At 41.8% G+C, this 19,741-nt stretch overlaps 1 protein-coding gene and 1 long non-coding RNA gene across 5 annotated transcripts in view; both read left to right on the forward strand.

The window, feature by feature from the left end:
- Position 1: 1 nt before the first annotated feature.
- On the forward strand, positions 2 to 4,104 carry LOC123381615. Of its 2 annotated transcripts, none has more exons than XR_006588855.1 (4): positions 2 to 373; positions 2,752 to 2,854; positions 3,649 to 3,694; positions 3,924 to 4,104. It is a non-coding gene; the product is annotated as an uncharacterized LOC123381615 (long non-coding RNA). The 2 variants fall into 2 exon arrangements; XR_006588856.1 differs by lacking the exon at positions 2 to 373 and adding an exon at positions 703 to 756.
- A 1,745-nt stretch (positions 4,105 to 5,849) lies between these two features.
- Positions 5,850 to 19,741, forward strand: part of FRMPD1 (FERM and PDZ domain containing 1) — a 147,055-nt gene continuing 133,163 nt past the window's right edge. For 2 of the 3 annotated variants that reach the window (XM_023242457.2, XM_045043160.1), the window contains exons 1-3: positions 5,850 to 5,962; positions 10,561 to 10,666; positions 10,977 to 11,036. The gene's annotated coding sequence lies outside the window, so the exon portion shown is untranslated. Of the gene's footprint in view, positions 5,963 to 10,560; positions 10,667 to 10,792; positions 11,037 to 19,741 lie in introns of those variants that run through there. The other variant, XM_023242456.2, reaches the window with a different exon arrangement.

A 19,741-nucleotide genomic window follows, 5' to 3' on the forward strand; every position in this document is an offset into this window, starting at 1 on the left:
TCCCGCCCCTTCGTTTTCGCGCGCGGCGACGGGAGGGTGCGAGGGACAATCCTCGTTCGGACCGCGAGGTTCTGCAGGGGGCTGCCTGAAGGGGGCGGTCGCAGTCTTAGCGAGAGGTGCCCCTGGCGGTTTACACCTTCGTCTTGAGCTGGGCGCGCCACAGCGCAAAGTGCTTTTACGCCTCAGAGGGGCTAAGCACGTAGATACCACTATAAATAATAATAATTACCGTTCTACGCCGTGAACTGGATATTAAAACCTTCATTTCCTAGATGAGAAAACTGAAGCACAGAAAGCTTTAAAAACAACTTGCCCCCAAAAACGTTAAAATACCTTAGGGGCGAAAAAAGTGTTGAGGAGGGAAAATGAAACGGTATTAGCAAAACGTTGTAAATTGCTTAAGCTTGTGATTAACATATTGTTTTAATTTAGTCCATTTTGAGTATGTTTGAAAATTTTCGTAAGTTAAAACAAAAAGATGAAGATGATGACACTTGCTTGAGATTACACAACTAGTAAATGCAGTAGGGTTTTTTTTTTTTTTTTTTTTTTTAATGTTCATTTATTTTGGAGAGACAGAGAGAGTGCAAGCAGGCAAGGGGTAGAGGGAGAGAGACACAGAATCTGAAGCAGGCTCGGAGCTCCGAGCTGTCAGCACATAGCCCTACGCGGGGCTGGAACCCACCAAGCACGGGATCATGACCTGGGCCGAAGTCGGACGCCTGACCAACTGAGCCACCCAAGCACCCCAATGCAGTAGGTTTTTTAAATAAATGTTATTGTCATCCCCATTTTATTATTTACACATTTATTTTTGAAAATGAACTCTATGTCCAACCTGGGGCTTAAACTCTGGACCCTAAGATCAAGAGTCACATGCTGTACTGACGGAGCCAGCCAGGTGCCCCTGCAGTAGGGTTTTATATTTAGACTTGTGGGACCCAAGCATAAAAGTTTTCAACTCCATATTATTGCCGTATTCTCATTTCTGGTTTTAAGTGATCCTTACAAATTATAATATCGGTCCAGTAATCTAGTATGTATAAAACGAATTCAGCTCCCTTCAACATTTTACAAATGAGGAGAGGGAGGCTGAGAAACCAAGTGCACTGCTTAAAGTCATTCCGCTAGTGATAGGCAGGGGCAGGGTTCTAATGCAGGTAATCATAATGCCAAGTTGAATTCTCTTTCCCTTGCACCTCTGTTAGTCTTTAACGGTTAGTGCCTTCCTGGATGGGAATCACTGGACTCAGGAGGTAGAGGTTTAGTGCAATCAGATTTCCTGCCACAGATTCATCAAAACAGCGCTGCCCCAAATTTTGCATGCCAACTAGCCGTATATCATTTTTAGACACAAATTAGATAACTGAATTGCTCACATATTTCAAAACCAGAATGTACCTTCTAGATTGCCCACTGCATAGCAACAATGGATTTTGGGTAAATTAGAACAGTAATTTACTGTGATAACTGATCGCTAAAGCATTGCTGCCCACCTTCCTGGTTGACAGAATATAAAACATTGGGGCAAGAAAGAGAACTCATCTGTGCATTCAGGCTTTAGTAACCCCTTCTATCTATAATTCATGCAGTGGAATAGCAGAGGCAACTCTGGAATGGGAGGGGCTGACTCCCAAGGAATAGCCTCCATCCAACACTTTGAGAGTGTTGAAAGCCTGCACTGATGCTGGAAAGCGGCAGGGGCTGTGGAAAGAACCTGAACAGGAAGACTGGAGACATGGCCTCTAGATTTGGCACTGACACTATCAAGCCATGTGACGAAGGACAAGTCTCTCTTTCACTGCAACTCCATTTCTTTAGAAGAAGAGAGAAGGGAGAAGATATGATTAAGTGCTCTTGAGAGTCCCTTTCAGTTCTAACAGTCTAAGCATTTTGAATTCTAATTGTGTCATTTAGGGCATTCTGGTCTGAAGTATATGGATATCAAAATATTATCAAATGTGGTCGGTCAGACGTCAAAACAGCCAGTGTGTATTTTCTGGGGTAGGGAGACTGTAACAATAAGGTACATCTCATCCGTCTGAATAGTGAGGCAAAATGAGTTGGCAAGGAATGAGTTCTTACGTGTGCCAGTAACTTAGATCCCTAATGCTGAGTTTAGAAAAACAGCCCTCCTGTAGAACTACCAGTTTTTCTTTACTGAGATGCTTTTGAGTAACTTGCCTGAATTCACAGGGAACCAAAGAGGGAAGAAATTAGCAGAAAATCGTGTATCTTGGTAAAAAGACCCAATTTTTAGCATTTGAATTTTATTCATCCAATGCTGTGTAAAGCAGCACTTGACCTGACAGGTGATGTGGAGGCAACTAGCTGACCTGATAAAAGGCAACATTATTCTCCTAACAATTCTCTTAGAGAGGCTTTGTGCTTGCCAGCCTACCAGTAGAGAGACAGGAGGGTAGTGGATAGAAATAAGGAACAGTTGGTCTTGAGGTGAGGAACTGGTTCTGGATACAATCTAGGAGGGCGAACTGCTCCTGAACTATTTCAGAAATGTTCATCCTGGGGGCAGCCAGGTGATTCGGTCGGTCGAGTGTCTGACTCTCGATTTCAGCTCAGGTCCCAGCATTGTGAGAGTGAGCCCCTGCGTTGGACTGCACACTGGGTATGGAGCCTGCTTGGGATTCTCTCTCTCTCTCTCTCTCTCTCTCTCTCTCTCTCTCTCTCTCTCTTTCTTTCTCTCTGCCACTCCCCCACTCTCACTCTCTCTGTGTCTCTCCAAATAAATAGGTAAATATTAAGAAAAAACAAAAAGAAATGTTCATCCTGATGAAGCCTGTCTTCCCCTTGCCTGGCTCTTCTAACTTGTAATGGAGGAAACTCATTAAAAGAGGTTAGGCTCCTTTCTTTGTCTTTCTTTAGTGCCCCTCGTTTTTTGGGGGTGGCATGTAGGTGGTGGTTCGTTTAAGTGAGGCAAACGGAGAGAATGTACTTCAGAAAGTTAACACTGGAGTGAGCTGTGGCACAGCTTGGACTCTTCATTTTCTTCCTCATTGCAATGATCAGGGGTTTGGGACTGATCTTTAAAATCACTCGCAGCTCAAAAATGCTGAAATTATATGTTCGTCTTTTCCTGTTCTTCCTTCATAACCTTGCATTAAAGGCTAAAAGCAAAGGATTCCCTGTGATTTTGCCATGAAAAGCAAAAATAAAAACTATACACACATAATTTAATATTGATATTTGTGTTAGTCTGATCATAGAGGAAATGGTAGCTGATGTCATAGCCTGTCTTGTTTTCCATTTTGATCCCAGGAGGGCTTTAGGAGATATTTCCTTTGCCTCAACTTCCCAGACACTACAGCACACAAACATACAGTGGGCACAATTTATCCACGAGAAAATTAAATGCTTTAATTTCCATCATTGGGGAGGAATTTGTATTTATAAGATCAGAGATTGACAGATGATTCATGATTGGGGAATAATTCCAACATGTAATCACAGGAACCTTGTGGTTTCTAATGTATAGGGAGCTATAGGCCTTGGGAATCGAATATTTGAACCCCTTCATCTGACAGATAAGGATACTGAGGTCCAGAAGAAACCTAGTTAGAGGTAGAGCTAGTTGGAACTGAGGTAGGTCTCTGGGCTCGCAGTGCAGCACTTTTCACCATTACCTTGCAGCTTTAATACTTTGTGGATATTCTCATTGATGATCTTCCCCTCAGAGGTAAGGACTGGAAGAATGGGGTGTTGTTCAACCTCAGCTTGGGAGGGACAGGATAAAGCCTTGCTGCTCTTCATCAAGAGGCTGATGGCAGTCCTTCTTTCCATGTTTCCACCCCTATCACCGGTAGTTAATCTGGACTGTTCTGTTATCCAGCTGCACACCTCTCCTTCCTCATTCCTTCAGGAGATGAACATAGGCTGGTGTTCCCAAAATAAACTTTGTTTTGAAGTTCACTTAGGACCCGACGTGAACGAAACAAAGATTGGGACAAGCAAAGGATTACTCTGTGATAGATGTTAACTGGAGTCCTCACCCAGTAGATGGGATAACTTACTTCTAGAAAGTACTGCCCAGCAAGAGTCATCTTCAGGAAGAGGGACTTTTGGACTTTAACAGATGAGTAGAATTTTGATAACCTTCATCTCCCTGGTGTTGGCTTTCCATAATACCCTATTCTCTGTTGTAATTTGGGGGGCTTTGTTGTCTGGATGATTCATGAGTATTTGATCTTTCAAAGTAGACTGTAAGCACCTCAAGTACAAGGAACATGCACTTTAATCCTCCAAACACCTGAGGACGGGTATTTATACATAGTAAAAACTCAGAAAGTACCCCTTGAGTGGATGAATGAATGAACGAATGAACTTTGTATCTGCTAACTTTTCAAATTAAAAAATCAGTTGCATATTACATTGAGAGGAAATTATCCCCCAAAGAAACTTACCCAAAATTCTACATAATATTTTTATTTAGTGATTTGTTTTTCACTGTTTTTGTACAGTGTGCTTTTGTTTGCCTAAATAAAAATCAGGTAAATAATTGGGGTGCCTGGGTGGCTCAGTTGGTTGAGAGACCGACTTTGGCTCAGGTCGTGATCTCATGGTTTGTGAGTTCGAGCCCCGCGTCGGGCTCTGTGCTGACAGCTCAGAGCCTGGAGCCTGCTTCTGATTCTGTGTCTCCCTTTCTCTCTGCCCCTCCCTCACTCATACTCTGTCTCTCTCTGTCTCAGAAATAAATAAACGTTAAAAAAATTTTTTAAATAAAAAAAATCATGTAAATAATCTTATCATAGACAAAATGAAAGAATGAACTTTAACATTTACTTGCTTTATTTATAGCCATACAATTATATGAAACCCATTTTATGCTTTTAATAACTTCTTTTTTCACAAAATTACTTGTTTACTTTTATGAAATTTAGAAAATACATAATTAAGGGAAAAAGAAGAAAAGAACAGTCCCCTATAATCCCACAACCACTACTGACACATTGATGATCATTCTTTCAGCCTTTCTATTTCTATTGTACACATATGTAGTTCTTTCTCTCTCTCTCTCTCTCTCTCTCTCTCTCTCTCTCTGTGTGTGTGTGTGTGTGTGTGTGTGTGTGTGTGTGTATACACCATGTATGTATGTATGGACCATATAGTATATGATATTTTAACTTGCATTTTTCATTTTAAGTTATGTTGACTATCTTCCTATATCTTTAAATATTCTTTACACATTCTTTCAAACATCTCTAGACCTTTGAGAACTACAAACAGGGGATGGGAAATTTTGTTTGTTTTTAGAAGAGGTTTGCTTCCTTGTGCTATAAATTCTAATTATTTTGTAGCAGGAAAAGTAAAACATACACAAAGCTTTGTTTGCATTGACAGTATTTTTTTTTAATTTTTAATGTTTTTTTTTTTGCAAGAGAGAGAGAGAGAGAGAGAGAAAGAGAGAGAGAGAGAGACAGGGTACGAACAGGGGAAGGGCAGAGAGAGAGGGGGACACAGAATCCAAAGCAGGCTCCAAGCTCTGAGCTGTCAGCACAGAGCCCAACGCGGGGCTCCAACTCATGAACCCTGAGATCATGACCTGAACCGAAGTTGGAGTCTTAACTGACTGAGTCACCCAGGCGCCCCAGCATTGACAGTATTTAGAGCACATGATAATTGCCAGCCATCTCCCTGCAGAGATTAGAGAGTTGATTTTGTCACCACTCCCATTCCACCCCCATTATACAAAAACACATGTATATGCTGTGGAACTATGTTTATACCGCTTGGTATAGTTTCTTATTTTTCAATAAAAAGTGCCTTTTTCTTGACTGTAGTGTTATAGGTGCTCGATTAATATTTATACAGTGAAATAAGGGGATTTATTGATTCAATGATTACAGGTGCACCTTCTACACTGATAGACGAGCTCTCATCCATGTCAAGAGCCCTTTGACAAAGCAAAAAGTGAGCTCTTTATTTCCAACCTCCACAGGAAACAAAGGTAAGGCTATCACTATCTATTCTCCACACCCTGTCCCTAACATTTTCAGGATGACAGACCTGCCTGATAAAAGCCAATGCATAGATACCCACAAGCATATTTTCTTATCTTAGAAAAAAAAAAAAACAACCCAGAGAGCTTCCTAAAGGTAGCAATACCTTTTGTTATTGCATATTACAGTTGAATTGCTATGCATTGTACACATCGTAAATGAAGGAACATGCCAATCTTCCCATCATGTAATGTTTAGAATTCAGTTGGGGAGAATAAAGGCCAGGCCTTATTAAGTGAAAACGTGTCCTAACTATCTGTTCCAGAGGATCTCTCAAAGTCCTTGTCTGGCGCTTGGCCCCTGCCTCCAACATCCCTGCTTCTACTTGAACATGACCAGTGGCAGTGAGCTCACCACACACTGGGCAGTTCCATCCATCTGCAGATAGGCAGCTCTTCTTAGAGCCATATCTGCCTCTCTCTACCATGTTCCCACTGGTTCTAGTTACGCCTTCCACAGTGTCAAAAGCAAGTCCGATCATTCTTCCTTATAGAGGTATAAAGGCAGCTGGGTCTTCCTTGATGCTCATTGTCTCCAGGCTAAAAATAATTTTTGCAAAATTCTCTTAGAATTTTCCAGTTTTCCCTTATCTACCATGTTAACTTTCTAGTTACCAATGATGGAGTGAGTTACTCTGAGCTATCTGGCCTCATCCCCTCCCCACTAATTGCTTTCCCACCCCCACCCCCTTATCTCTCACAACAAAGGGGATGTATTGGGTCCTTGGCAAGGACCTCTGAGATTCAAAACCAGAAACTCTTTATTCCTTACTCAGAATTATCCTTGAATAAGAAGCGTGTGCCTGGGTTATCTGTCTCTTCCCTCAAAATGCTCACAGTGGTGGACGGAATTCCTTGACCATTTTAGCTCCCGGACGTTTGTGTTGTAAAATGAAAGCCAGCTGTAGGAAGAGTTCAGGAGAGGTAGTATGGTTGCAGACAGAAAAATATGGACTTTGGAGCACAGGTTAGGTTTAACTTCCAGTTACCCCATGAAGTTTTTGTTTTAATTTTTAAAAAAGTTTTTAAAATTGTTTCTAGGGGCGCCTGGGTGGCGCAGTTGGTTAAACGTCCGACTTCAGCCAGGTCACGATCTCGCGGTCCGTGAGTTCGAGCCCCGCGTCAGGCTTTGGGCTGATGGCTCAGAGCCTGGAGCCTGTTTCCGATTCTGTGTCTCCCTCTCTCTCTGCCCCTCCCCCGTTCATGCTCTGTCTCTCTCTGTCCCAAAAATAAAAAAAATAAAATAAAAATAAATTGTTTCTATTTTATTTTATTTTTTATTTTAATAATTTATTGTCAAGTTAGCTAACATACAGTGTATACAGTGAAGTCTTGGCTTCGGGAGTAGATTCCCATGATTTATCCCTTACATACAACACAGTGCTCTCATCCCAACAAGTGCCCTCCTCAATGCCTATCACTCACTTTCCCCTCTCCCGGCTCCCCCATCAACCCTCAGTTTGTTCTCTGTATTTAAGAGTCTCTTATGGTTTGCCTCGCTTATTTTTCCTTCTCTTCCCCTATGGTGTTCTGTTAAGTTTCTCAAATTCCACATATGAGTGAAAACATATGCTATCTGTCTTTCTCTGACTGACTTACTTCACTTAGCATAATACCCCCTAGTTCCATCCAGGTTGTTGCAGATGGCAAGATTTCATTCTTTTTCACCACTGAGTAGTATTCCATTGTGTGTGTGTGTGTGTGTGTGTGTGTGTGTGTGTGTGTGTATGCCACATCTTCCTTATTCATCCGTTGATGGACATATGGGCTGTTTCCATAATTTCGCTATTGTTGATAGCGCTGCTATACCTCAGGAAACAAGAGACGTTGGCAAGGATATGCAGAAAGCGAAACCCTCTTGCACTGTTGGTAGGAATGCAAACTGGTGCCACCACTCTGGAAAACAGTGTGGAGGTTCCTCAAAAAATTAAAAATAGAATTACCCTACAACCCAGAAATAGCACTACTAGGAATTTATCCAAAGGATACAGGAGTGCTGATTCACAGGGGCACATGAAGTTGTTTCGAGACCTTGTGACAGAAACTTTCTGGGCTTTTGTTTCTTCATCTGTGACAGAGAGATCTAATATCTACTTCAAAGTGTTGTTTTACAAGCTGAATAAAATGATGTACTTAAAGTGCCTGGCCTATGATAGGCATCCTATTAATGGTAGCTACTACTAATCATAAGATACAATTTTTCACTAGAAAAATTACAGCCTCAGCGCACTCTAAGTGGAACAAGTAATTTTTTTTACTGCAACAGTACCTACTATTATTTGTCAGTTTCATTTCCATTCTCTTTGGCCTCCAATTCATAGTAAATATTTTTAAAACTATGACCCATACTCCAAGTGCTCTTTCCCTACCTACTATTTATTCTGTAGCCCAAGGATGGATTGGATTTTTGGCCCCCCCTCTTATCTAAAACTGCTTCAAGAGAAGCCCTTATTGACAAATTCAAGGGACACTTGTGGGCCCCTGCCCCCCTGAATAATTTGATGCTATTGGTCACATGACACTTTCAGGAAAGCTCTCTCCTCCTAGCTTCATGGATACCACATTCTTCCAGTTTTCCTCTAGATGCTCCCCATCCTTCTTCCACAGCTCTTCCTGGGGCCAACTCCTAAATGGTCAGTTTCTTTAAGGTTCTTTCCTGGGCCCTCTTCTCTTCTATACTCATGGACAATCTAGTCTGGCTTCAATTGCCATCCTTAAGCTAATGATTCACCACATATGTCTCTAACCCATAATTCTCTCCAGAAACGCAGACCCGTATATCCAACCAACCTATTGACTTCGCTGTTTCCTTGGATGTCCCATGGGTGCTTCATACATCACTGTTCAAAGTGGAACCAATCATCTTCCCCTTCTAATCAACCTTAACTCCTGTGCTCTGTTGCCTAATGATTGATACCACCATCCAGTCCCTCCAGCTGCCAAAGCCAGAAATCGGGAGTCAAGCCTGAGCCTTCCTTCTCCCTTTGGCTTTATATCTAATTAACCATCACGTTTATCAATTCTGTCTCCTTAATATCTCTAAAATTCATTATAGTTTCTCTATCCTTTCCACCACTATTTTTGATCAGGCCATCCACGAACTGGTCTTTTCTTCTGTCTTATCCCTGCAAGTGTGTTTTCTGCCCTGCCTTCTAAGTAATCTTTCTAATACAGTTTTTATAATGTTAGTCTTTTGGATAAAATACTTTAATTATTCCTCATTGCCCTCAGGTAAAAGGTACAAATGCTTTAGTCCTGTGTAGAAGGCCTTTTATTGATCTGGTTCCCATCTTCTTCACTAACCTTAACCCTTTCCACTCCTCTTCCCATACTTGGTGCCTCTTCTCCACTCTTCCTCTATCTGCCTCTTTCCCTCACAAATTTCCCACCTCCACCTCCACATACTTCTACTGGATATTCCCTGAACTCACCAAACTCTTAGTTCTGTGTGTGGTTTCCTTTGTATGTGGTTTCCTTCATGATTAAAATGATTTTTCTTACTTCTTCATCTGGCTAACTCCTAGTGTCATTCAGAAATCACTTCAGATGTCACCTCCTTCAAAAAGTCTCTACTGGTTTAAATTAATGTTCCAATGTTGGCACCTCAGTTGTAAGAAATATACGACAGTTATATAAGATGTTTATACTATGAGAAACTGGGGTGAAGGATATATGAGAACTCTCTGTATTATCTTTGCAACTTTTCTGTAAGTCTTAAAACTATTCTAAATGGAATATTACTCAGCCATAAAAAAGAATGAAATCTTGTCATTTGCAATGACACAGAGGGAGTTAGAGTGTGAAATAAGTCAAAGAAATATAAATGCCATATGATTTTACTCATATGTGGAATTTAAAAAACAAAACAGATGAACATAGGGGAAAGAAAGATGAGCATAGGGGAAAGAAGCAACAAAAAAGAGAGGGAGGCAACCCGTAACAGTCTATTAACTACAGAGAACAAACTGAGGGTTGATGGAGGGATGTGGATGGGGGATGGGCTAAATGGGGGGATTGTTATGATGAGCACTGGGTGTTATATGGAAAGTGATGAATCACTAAATTCTACTCCTGAAACCAATATAATACTATATGTTAACTAACTAGAATTTAAATAAAAACTTGATATACAAAAAATTATTCTAAAATAAAAAAGATCATTTAAAAAAGTCTTCACTAACCCACCTGTGCTGGCTTAGCTGCTGCTTCTGTGTTCTATAAGATGTGTGTCTGCTGTCCTCATGTCAAAGCACTTAGCACAATATCTGGCCCTTGTCCATGTGCCTGTCTCCTCCACTGAAAAAGGATGGGAATCATGTTTTCCTCATTGTTTATTCCTGATGCTAGCATAGTGCCTAGCAAATGGGAAATGTTCACTAAGTATCTCCTGAGTAAATTTTTGTTGTTAAATAAATTGCTTTGGGGGGGGGGCGTGCAATACCAAGCTTTTGCTGTAGGGTAATCTGAAATTACAGGCCTAGAAAAAAAAAGAACTTAAAAGTATCAGACATTATAAATGACTCATCAGACTGCTTGTGTCTCGGCAGGACAAACTTGGCAGACATGCCATGCTGGATACACCTGAACATCACATGTGTCCCTACACACTATGTATGTTTCCAAGAGAGTCATGTGGCGTTCATTCCTCTGCAGGTAAAGAGCCTCAGGCCAGCTGAGTTGGGTTAGTTCACTCTGGGTGAGCCTTACAGGCTGCTGGCACATCCCAGGAGGGTGTGGACTGTGTGTTGAGTGCATGAAAACCAACTAGGGCATAGAGCAAAGGAACCAGTTGGAAGAAGAATGACATCACAGGGAGATGAATCTCCAGTTTGGCAATTCTAGCCCCAGCTCTTTCATTAATGAGCTGTGTGACCTTGGCCAAGTGTCTTCCTCTTTGTAGGCTCCAATGTCTGTATTTGTAAAATGAAGGCGTGCATTAGCCTGTCTCCAACGTCCCTTCCAGGATTGATGCTCTGGGATTCTGTGACCAGCGTGTGATGTGGACACGAGTGAAAGGAAGCAGGTAAGTGTGTCCTCGGAGCATAAGGCAGTTGAACCTTTGGTTCCAGGTCAGCAGCAGTCTTCAGCAAAAGGAAACCCAAGCTAGGATAGAGATTCAAATCATCCTGGAAGTAGAGGCCTCTGGGGGCACAATAGTTCACTATTGTGTCTTGAGGATCTAACTTAAATCTGTCAGAAGGAAGCAATTCTAAGGATTGGAGCAGGTGAAGGTGGGTGGCAGAGGGGTGGTAATTTTCACTTAATGATAAAAGGACAACATTTGGGGAAAGTTTTTATGTTTATTGGCCACTAGTTTTGATTATTTTCTTTGCACTGAAATGATCCAAAATGTTAACGTTAGAGGTGATGCAAGATGTACCACCTGGAATGTGGCTGGGGCAGGCACGACAGCAATGCGGTGTTTTTGAGTGGAACTGTTAAGTGAGTGAATTGAGATTATTTGGAGGTTGAGGCTATCAAATCATGGAAATTCAGTATTGCCTTGGCCAAGTTAAAAAAAAAATCCAGTTTATTTTGAAGTTTACCTGTCTTACATGGGTGGTAGTGGGTTTGATAATTAAAAATTCCTTGGGAAGTGCAAGGAAAAGTATGTATTTCACTAACTGAATGAATACATCATAACAAACCATTACTAGTTAAGAAGATCTAGAGAACTTAGGTAGAGAACTTAGGGTGAGTAGAGAAGAAAATACCATTATGATTCAAAAAAATTCCTGGGAGTATTCTTTTTGCTCACTGTTCATGGGAATCAGAATTTCTGAGAGGTGTGTGGAAACACCTGCCTTTGTCTCTGAAAGAGCTGGAAATGTGTGGGTACAGGTAATGCTCAGCCTCCTGGCTCAGGATGACTCCTTTCAAATTTGTTGACCAAAAGTTTACTTTTCTTCTTAGAAAAATACACGATGATTCAGTTGGGTTCAGAGGAGGTAGATGATCACTTAACCTCTTAAAGGCTATGGCTTTGAATCCTGGTGGATAAGGTACCAGTCAAATGTTAGAATGGAGATGCATTATTCTTGACCCTCAGCAATGGAACAGGCCGGGAGCAAAGAAATACCCCTCCTGAGAGTTAAGGGAACCAGTCAGATGCAGAGAGAGTTAAGGGAGATGGGCCAAGCTTTAGGCCCCCCAGGAAGAGGAGCCAAAAGTCACAAATGGTAATAGTTAAATTTATTGAGTATTTACTCTGTGCCAAGCTGGTTCTAAATCATAATTCTCATAATGAGAATTATAGTAGTAATTCTCACACTATTCCTTTGAGGCAGGCTCTCTTATTTCCATTTTCTAAATGAAAAACTCAGGTAAGAGAAATATTCACCCAGGGATAATCAGGTGGCGAGTGGTAGAGCCAGGATACAACCCAGGCAGTTCAGCTGCAGTCATTGCTGTTAACCACTTGTGCCCTGGTGCATATATAACCTTTCAGTTGACTCTCATTCTGTGTCTCCGGCATCCATCCCTGGGCTGAGAAAGTAATGGACTTTGTTGAGTATTCTTGAACTGAATGGAACAAAGCACACTCAGCCTGTGCCGAAATCTGGTACCTGGAGTCTGTGGGAGGCCCTGTTTGGCTCAGCACAGTGTGGGGTGTGCTGAGTGTGAGCCAGTACCTGAGGTCTGGTGGCAGAAGCCCAGTCCAGCCAGCTGATGTGGGATCATGGGCAGGATTCCCCCTTCCTACACAGGAAGGGAGAAGAAATCCATGGACACTCAGGAACCCAGGGCTAAGGGGTATTAGGAGGCAGCCTGGCCACCCCAATCATGTCTGTGATCTCACTCTACATAACCCCTGTGCTGGGCAATGGCCACTGTGGATATAGAGTTGGGTTGTGCACATTCCGTGCCCTCCAGGAGCCCCATGTCAACATTGAGAAGGACTGCCTCTATCTGATAGGACCCCACAAATTGCTTTAGGATCCCTGTCCTGTTTTGTATAGCCAGACAAGACTAATTCTAAATCCTATTATCTCTCTTGCTGGGATTTTATATATTCAGCCGAGTGTCTACTAACTGAATTCGGGAGACAGGTTGTATAATTTTCAGACTCCTGGACAGACTTTCTGGATCAAGGATATAAGGGCTAAGGTGATGGCAAGGCTGAGTAGACAGAACTTGCAAAAGGATTCTTCAATTAAAATGGTTAGTGAGATTGTTGAATAAGAGAAAGAAGGAAAGAGGAAAGAAACCTACTCATATATTCATAAAGCTCTAGGACCTACTTATCCCAGTAGGAGATGAGGGCATTTATCCTCAGCGTTAGTTGTGGAAACTTCTTTTGAGTTAGGTTTCTTGAACAAAGGAGAGATTTTGGTAGGCTAGGGACTCATTTGGTGATCAAAGTGACATCCAGTTGCCTGGATAGTCCCAGTTTATGCTTGTTACAGTGGTGGCATTATTTATATTGCCATGTTTCACTTAGAAAAGTATCCTGGTTTGGGTGATAAATTTTGTGGTAATGCTGCCCATAGACAAAAAACACTTGTATTATTCTGGTGAGCCAGAGTTCTGAATTTTAAGCCCCAAAGAGATGTTGGGAGTATAAACACCTCTTCCTGGATAGCTTTTTCCTCTGTCACCACCATGCCTAAATGTGGACAAAACTCTTTCCTTTTCCTCCTTAGTTTTGCTGGAAAAATGTAAAACCAAAAGTTACTTAAAAATTAATGGAAAACAGAAAATATTCCCTTTAAAATAAAAAGAACAGGGGCACCTGGGTAGCTCAGTCGGTTAAGTGTCTGACTGCAGCTGAGGTCATGATCTCGCGGTTTTGAGTTCCAGCCCCACATCAGACTCTGATGACAGCTCAGAACCTGGAGCCTGCTTCAGATTCTGTGTCTCCTTCTCTCTGCCCCTCCTCCACTCGCACTCTGTCTCTCTCTCTGTCTCTCAAAAATAAATAAACATTAAAAAAATTAAAAATAAAATAAAAGGGAAAGAACAGACACAGGCTACAAATTCACTAAATTCTTGCCACAGATCAACTTGACTGGTTCAGGTTAGACCTCTCAGCTCTCCTGCACCTAGAGTTCTGAGACACACAGCCAGAGAGAGGCTGGGGTGGGGGACCTGTAGGAAACCCGCATGTCCTGCTGGGCTATGGGACCCCAAGGTATTAGTCTCTGTGGGATCCTTTCCTGACTCCTGGGGGAAAGGAGAGAGAAGAGTTATTTTCTCATGTGGAGCCGCCACTGGAAATCCACTTGAAGCCTGGTCACTGTGAATGTAGCAATTATTAGAAACTTGCAAAAGGATCAGGGAGAAGGAATGAATTGGTGTTTCATGGAGTTTAATTGAGCATTACTCTGCTCATTAGCAGCAATCAACTCAGTTTATGTGGCCTCATTTACAGATGGAAGAAAACAAAGATTCAGGGAAAAAGCCTTTCTTTTGTGTCTTTTCCTCTGTCCTCCCTCAAAAGTGTATCATCTACCCCGTCTGTGGTGTTGTGGTGCTATTGCTAAATCTGTGATTGTACGTGACCTTAGTCATCTATTTGTTACAGATGCATTTTTGGACTGTTTGAACCGCTTCATCACCTCTTTCCTTTGAATACAGATGGAGATTACGTGGTTTATTAATAGATAATTATTGAGCATTCGCTCTGTCGTAGATGTTGAAGAGAATTACAGGGTCAAGGATTTTATAGTTAAAATTCAAAAAAGATGTAAAAAAGAATGAGAAACCTCAGGACCTTGTTTAGGTTTTGAGGCCAGAAGTTCAGTGATTCAAAGATCAAGAAGCGTGTGATAAAACCACACCAGCTCTGTTTCTACTCTCAATGTAAAATAGCTAAAGATCACTGAATATATTAACACAAGATAACAAGAGTGTGCCTCTCCAAGAAAGTTCCTCTAAGAAGCTTGCTATTTCAGGAAGACATGAGTTGTGGCCTTTGTGAATCAATTTTAAAATGAACAAGATGAACTTGTGACCAGCGATTACATCTGCAGCTACTGAAATCAAGACAGGGTAGTCAGTCATTTGTTATGTGTCCTTCCATTTAGCCCTCCTGTGTCCCAAGGGACCACACGAACAGGCTGGAAATGTCTTCCCTGCAGGGTCCTTGCTGGTATTCAATTTCTCCTGATAAACTGCTTCATTCTTCACATCAGACCCTCTCCAAAACTCGAAATAAATCCTGGGTCGATGGAGGAACACACTGATTATTTAAGAAATGTGACATTAATCCATCCACAAAGGCTGTTGAATGCATGCAAAAGCCTTCTAAATTTTAAACTCTGGGAGCTAGAGACCAATTCCAAAGTCACTGCCATTGCTCAAGACTCTTCTTCTGCAAATCATGCCTGAGAACTGACATCAGAGACAATAATCAATCTTTTATTTTATTATTTAAATTTCTTATGAATATAATTTATTGTCAAATTGGCTTACATACAACACCCAGTACTCATCCCAACAAGTGTCCTCCTCAATGCCCATCACCCATGTTCCCTCTCTCCCACCCCCCATCAACCCTTAGTTTGTTCTCTGTATTTAAGAATCTTATGCTTTGCCTCCCTCCATCTCTGTTTGTATCTATATTTTCCCCTTCCCTTCCCCCATGGTCTACTGTTCAGTTTCTCAAGATTCACATGTGACTGAAAACATATGGTGTCTGGCCTTCTCTGACTGATTTATTTCACTCAGTATAATCCCTTCCAGTTCCATCCACATTGCTGCAAATGGCATGATTTCATTCTTTCTCATTGCCAAGTAGTATTCCATTGAATATAAAAACCACATCTTCTTTATCCATTTGGCAGTTGATGGACATTTAGGCTCTTTCCATGATTTGGGTATTGTTGAAAGTGCTGCTATAAACATTGGGGTACACGTGCCCCTATACATCAGCACTCCTGTATCCCTTGGGTAAATTCCTAATATTGCTATTGCTGGGTCATAGGGTAGGTCTATTTTTAATTTTTTGAGGACCCCGCACACTGTTTTTCAGAGCAGCTGCACCAGTTTGCATTCCCACCAACAGTGCAAGAGGGTTCCCATTTCTCCACATCTTTGCCGGCATCTGTAGTTTCCTGATTTGTTCATTTTAGCCACTCTGACTGGTGTGAGGTGGTATCTCAGTGTGGCTTTCTTTGACTTATATTTCCCTGATGATGAGTGATGTTGAGCATCTTTTCATGTGTCTCTTGGAAAAGCAATCACACTCATAACTTTATAGTAATGATAGAAATGCTGACTGAAAGTGTTTAAGTTTTCATTAAAATAATAGCTAAAATATGGGGCACCTGGGTGGCTCGGTTGAGTGTCCTACTTCGGCTCAGGTCAGGATCTCACGGTTCATGAGATCGAGCCCCACCTTGGGCTCTCTGCTGACATCTCAGAGCCTGGAGCCTGTTTCAGATTCTGTGTCTCCCTCTCTCTCTGCTCCTCCCCCACTCATGCTCTGTCTCTCCCTCTCTCAAAAAAATAAAACCTTAAAAATTTTTAATTAAAAAATAGCTAAAATATATCAAAGGCATATTGTGTGCCAGATACTGCACTGAAAGCTTTATATGCATTGTCTTGTTTCCTCCTTCCTATAATAAGTATTATTTAGTAGGCATTACTGTATTAGTATTCCAATTTTACATGTGAATATTATTACAGCCCAACCTCCAGAATTCCAGACCAGATATCCAACTGTCTACTCAGCATCTCTGTTTGGATATTTAATAGACATCTCAAGTTTAAAATATCCAAAACTTGGCTCCTAGCATTCGCCCTTTTATTCCCCTTCTTCCAACAACCTCGCACCCCTTCAGTCTTCCTCATCCCAGGTAATGGTAACTCCAGCCTTTTGGTTGTACAGGCCAAAACCCTCGGAGTCAGCTTCGACTCCTCTCTTCTGCTCATACCTCACGTCCAATCTGGTCAGTAAATCTTGTCGCTGCACCTTCAGGCTATTCCAGAATTTGACCACTTTTTACTCCTCTACTATAACTTCCTGGTTCAAACTATGGTCCTCTAGCCTGGATGATTGCAGTGACCTTCTTCTGCCCCTGCCTGTTTCAAGTGCATTCTCATCATGGTTGCTGGAGTGTTCCTGTTAAAATGAAAGTCCAAAACCCTCCAGAAGCTTCCCATCTGACTCAGTGGAAATCAAAAGACCTTGCAATGGCCACAAAGCCTCATCAGGGGCCAGCTTCTTTTCTGATCTTTACCTTGAGTTTACAGACTCTGAATTTTATGAAATCTTTTGTTCATATGTGAATCTGTGTGTTCTTTTGGAGGGGGGGGTGGCCCATGTGGCTTGTCACCAGATTCTTGAAGGATTCAAAGTCTCCCAATAGCGTAACAATCTCTGCTTGGAGAAAGCTTTACACTTGAAAATCACTTGAAATTTACACTTGAAAATTTAAAGAAGGGATTTATTTGAATTATAAAGTGATTTGGAAAAGATTCTTTGTTTGATGAAAGGAGTCACTGAAAATGTCTTGTGTGTTTGCAAGACAGTGAAATTGACAAAATTAAATATATGCACTTATTTTAGTAGACTCTTTGTGACCCAAATGTATCAGTTCTTTTTTTTCTTTTAAAAAATTTTAAAAATATTTATTTTTGAGAGAGAGAGAGAGACAGAACACGAGTGGAGGAGGGGCAGAGAGAGAGAAGGAGACACAGAATCCAAAGCAGGCTCCAGTCTCTAAGCTGTCAGCACGGAAACTGATGTGGGGCTTGAGCCCACAAATTGTGAGCTCATGACCTGAGCCAAAGTCAGATGCCTTTTAAAAAAAAAATTTTTTTAACGTTTATTCGTTTTTTTGAGAGGCAGAGACAGAACATGAGTGAGGGAGGAGCTGAGAGAGAAAGAGACACAGAACCTGAAGCAGGCTCCAGGCTCTGAGCTGGCAGCACAGCTGATGTGGGGCTCGAACTCATGAACTGTGAGATCATGACCTGAGTTGAAGTCGGATCCTTAGCCGACCAAGCCACCCAGGCGCCCCCGAAGTCAGATGCCTAACTGACTGAACCACCCAGGCCCCCCCAAGTGTATCAGTTCTAAGAGGATTCAGAATAAATCCCACTACCATAAAATCTATGTGTAACAAAAAAAATGTTTGAGCCTCCAGCTAACAGACTCTTATTTTAAATAGTATCAAACCTGCGGGCATAGCTTTGGGCCTGTTGTGTGTAAGGTGCTGTAGTTGGAAACATATTTGACATATTTCAGTACCCAGAGGCTAATACAGAGCTTTGGCACACAGTAAGCCTTTGTTTTCCATCTTCTGTATGCTGTTTTCCCTTTACCCCTCATCTGAGAATTTGCAGCATTTTACTGATCTGGTTTTTATGAAACTGAACCCAAGGTGATTCTGTCACCGAAGGAGAGAGACCAGTGATTCATGTGGATCGGCCTGGATATGGGTTCTTGAGCCACTGAGACCCCAGCAATGCAATTCTCTCCTCCACTGGACCCCAGCATTTGTGCCAAATATGTTGAGGCCCTTGTCTTTTGTGTGATTCCCTTGACCATTTATAGGCGTAGAAACTCTGACCTATATCCCAAGGGTGTTATGTGGATTAACCAGTAAACCATAATTAATTGCAAAGTAAACATTAATTGTTGTTATCACCTTCATTTCCGGTCTGGGTTCCTGACCCAGAGAGAGAACTTGTTCAGTGGCTCTCTGTGGGAGTGCAGAACACCTCACAGACTTATGAGGGATGAGACCTTCTTTGAAGTGTATTAGGAGTACTCCAAAATATTTTAAAGTACTTGAGTTGACGCTGGAGACATGTTCTGTTTGTAAGTGACTGCAGGGAACCAAGTCACTGTCCCTAACATCAGAAGGGCTGCTGTGGTGGATACCATGTGGATTTGCCCTTCATTGGCCCAGAGGGCAGAACTAGGACCAGTGGGGAGGCAAATGTTAGCCCAAGAGTGGGAAGAACTTTATTTTTTTAATGTTTATTTATTTTTGAGAGAGAGAGAGAGAGAGTGAGCAGGGGAAGGGCAGAGAGAGAGGGAGACACAGAATCTGAAGCAGGCTCCAGGCTCTAAGCTGTCAGCACAGAGCCCAATGTGGGGCTTGAACCTGTGAGCCACAAGATCATGACCTGAGCCAAAGTTGGATGCTTAACCGACTGAGTCAAGGAGTAGGAAGAACTTTAATAGCTAGAGCAGTTCAACTGTGGAAACAGCTGCGTGAAAAAGCAGGAAGTTCTTTCCAGTCATGGAAAAACTCAAGCAAAGTTCAAGAAAATTGTTTACTTGCCATGTGCATGGCATTGGTCTAAGTGCTGGAGGAACCCAAAAGTGAACTTGGCAAGTACCATGCTTTTAGAGAACTTCTGGTGTAAGAGGGAAGATAAATCCATCCTTCTATCCATCCATCCATCCCCCATCCATCCATCCATCCATCCACCCATCATCCATCCATCCATCCATTCATCATTCATCCATCCATCCACCAACTCACCTACCCAGTCAATGAATATACGTTGAGCATCTACTATATGGCAGGCGTCTTAGCACTGGGGATATAGCAGTGAACAAAACAAAGATTTTTGTTTCTTCATGTGGTCAATGATACTGACAACAAGAACCCCTAAAGCATGAAGTTAATGTCAACCTTTGAGTATGAAATTAGAAAAAGTGAACATGAAGCAAAATCAGTCAGTGAATGGGGATATAATTATAAGAAAGGTTAAATACAACATATGGTATCATACTTTGATGACTGGGAAGACTGTGGTGTAAAGGAA

This window comes from Felis catus, chromosome D4 (assembly GCF_018350175.1).
Source record: "Felis catus isolate Fca126 chromosome D4, F.catus_Fca126_mat1.0, whole genome shotgun sequence".
NCBI classification, from domain to species: domain Eukaryota; kingdom Metazoa; phylum Chordata; class Mammalia; order Carnivora; family Felidae; genus Felis; species Felis catus.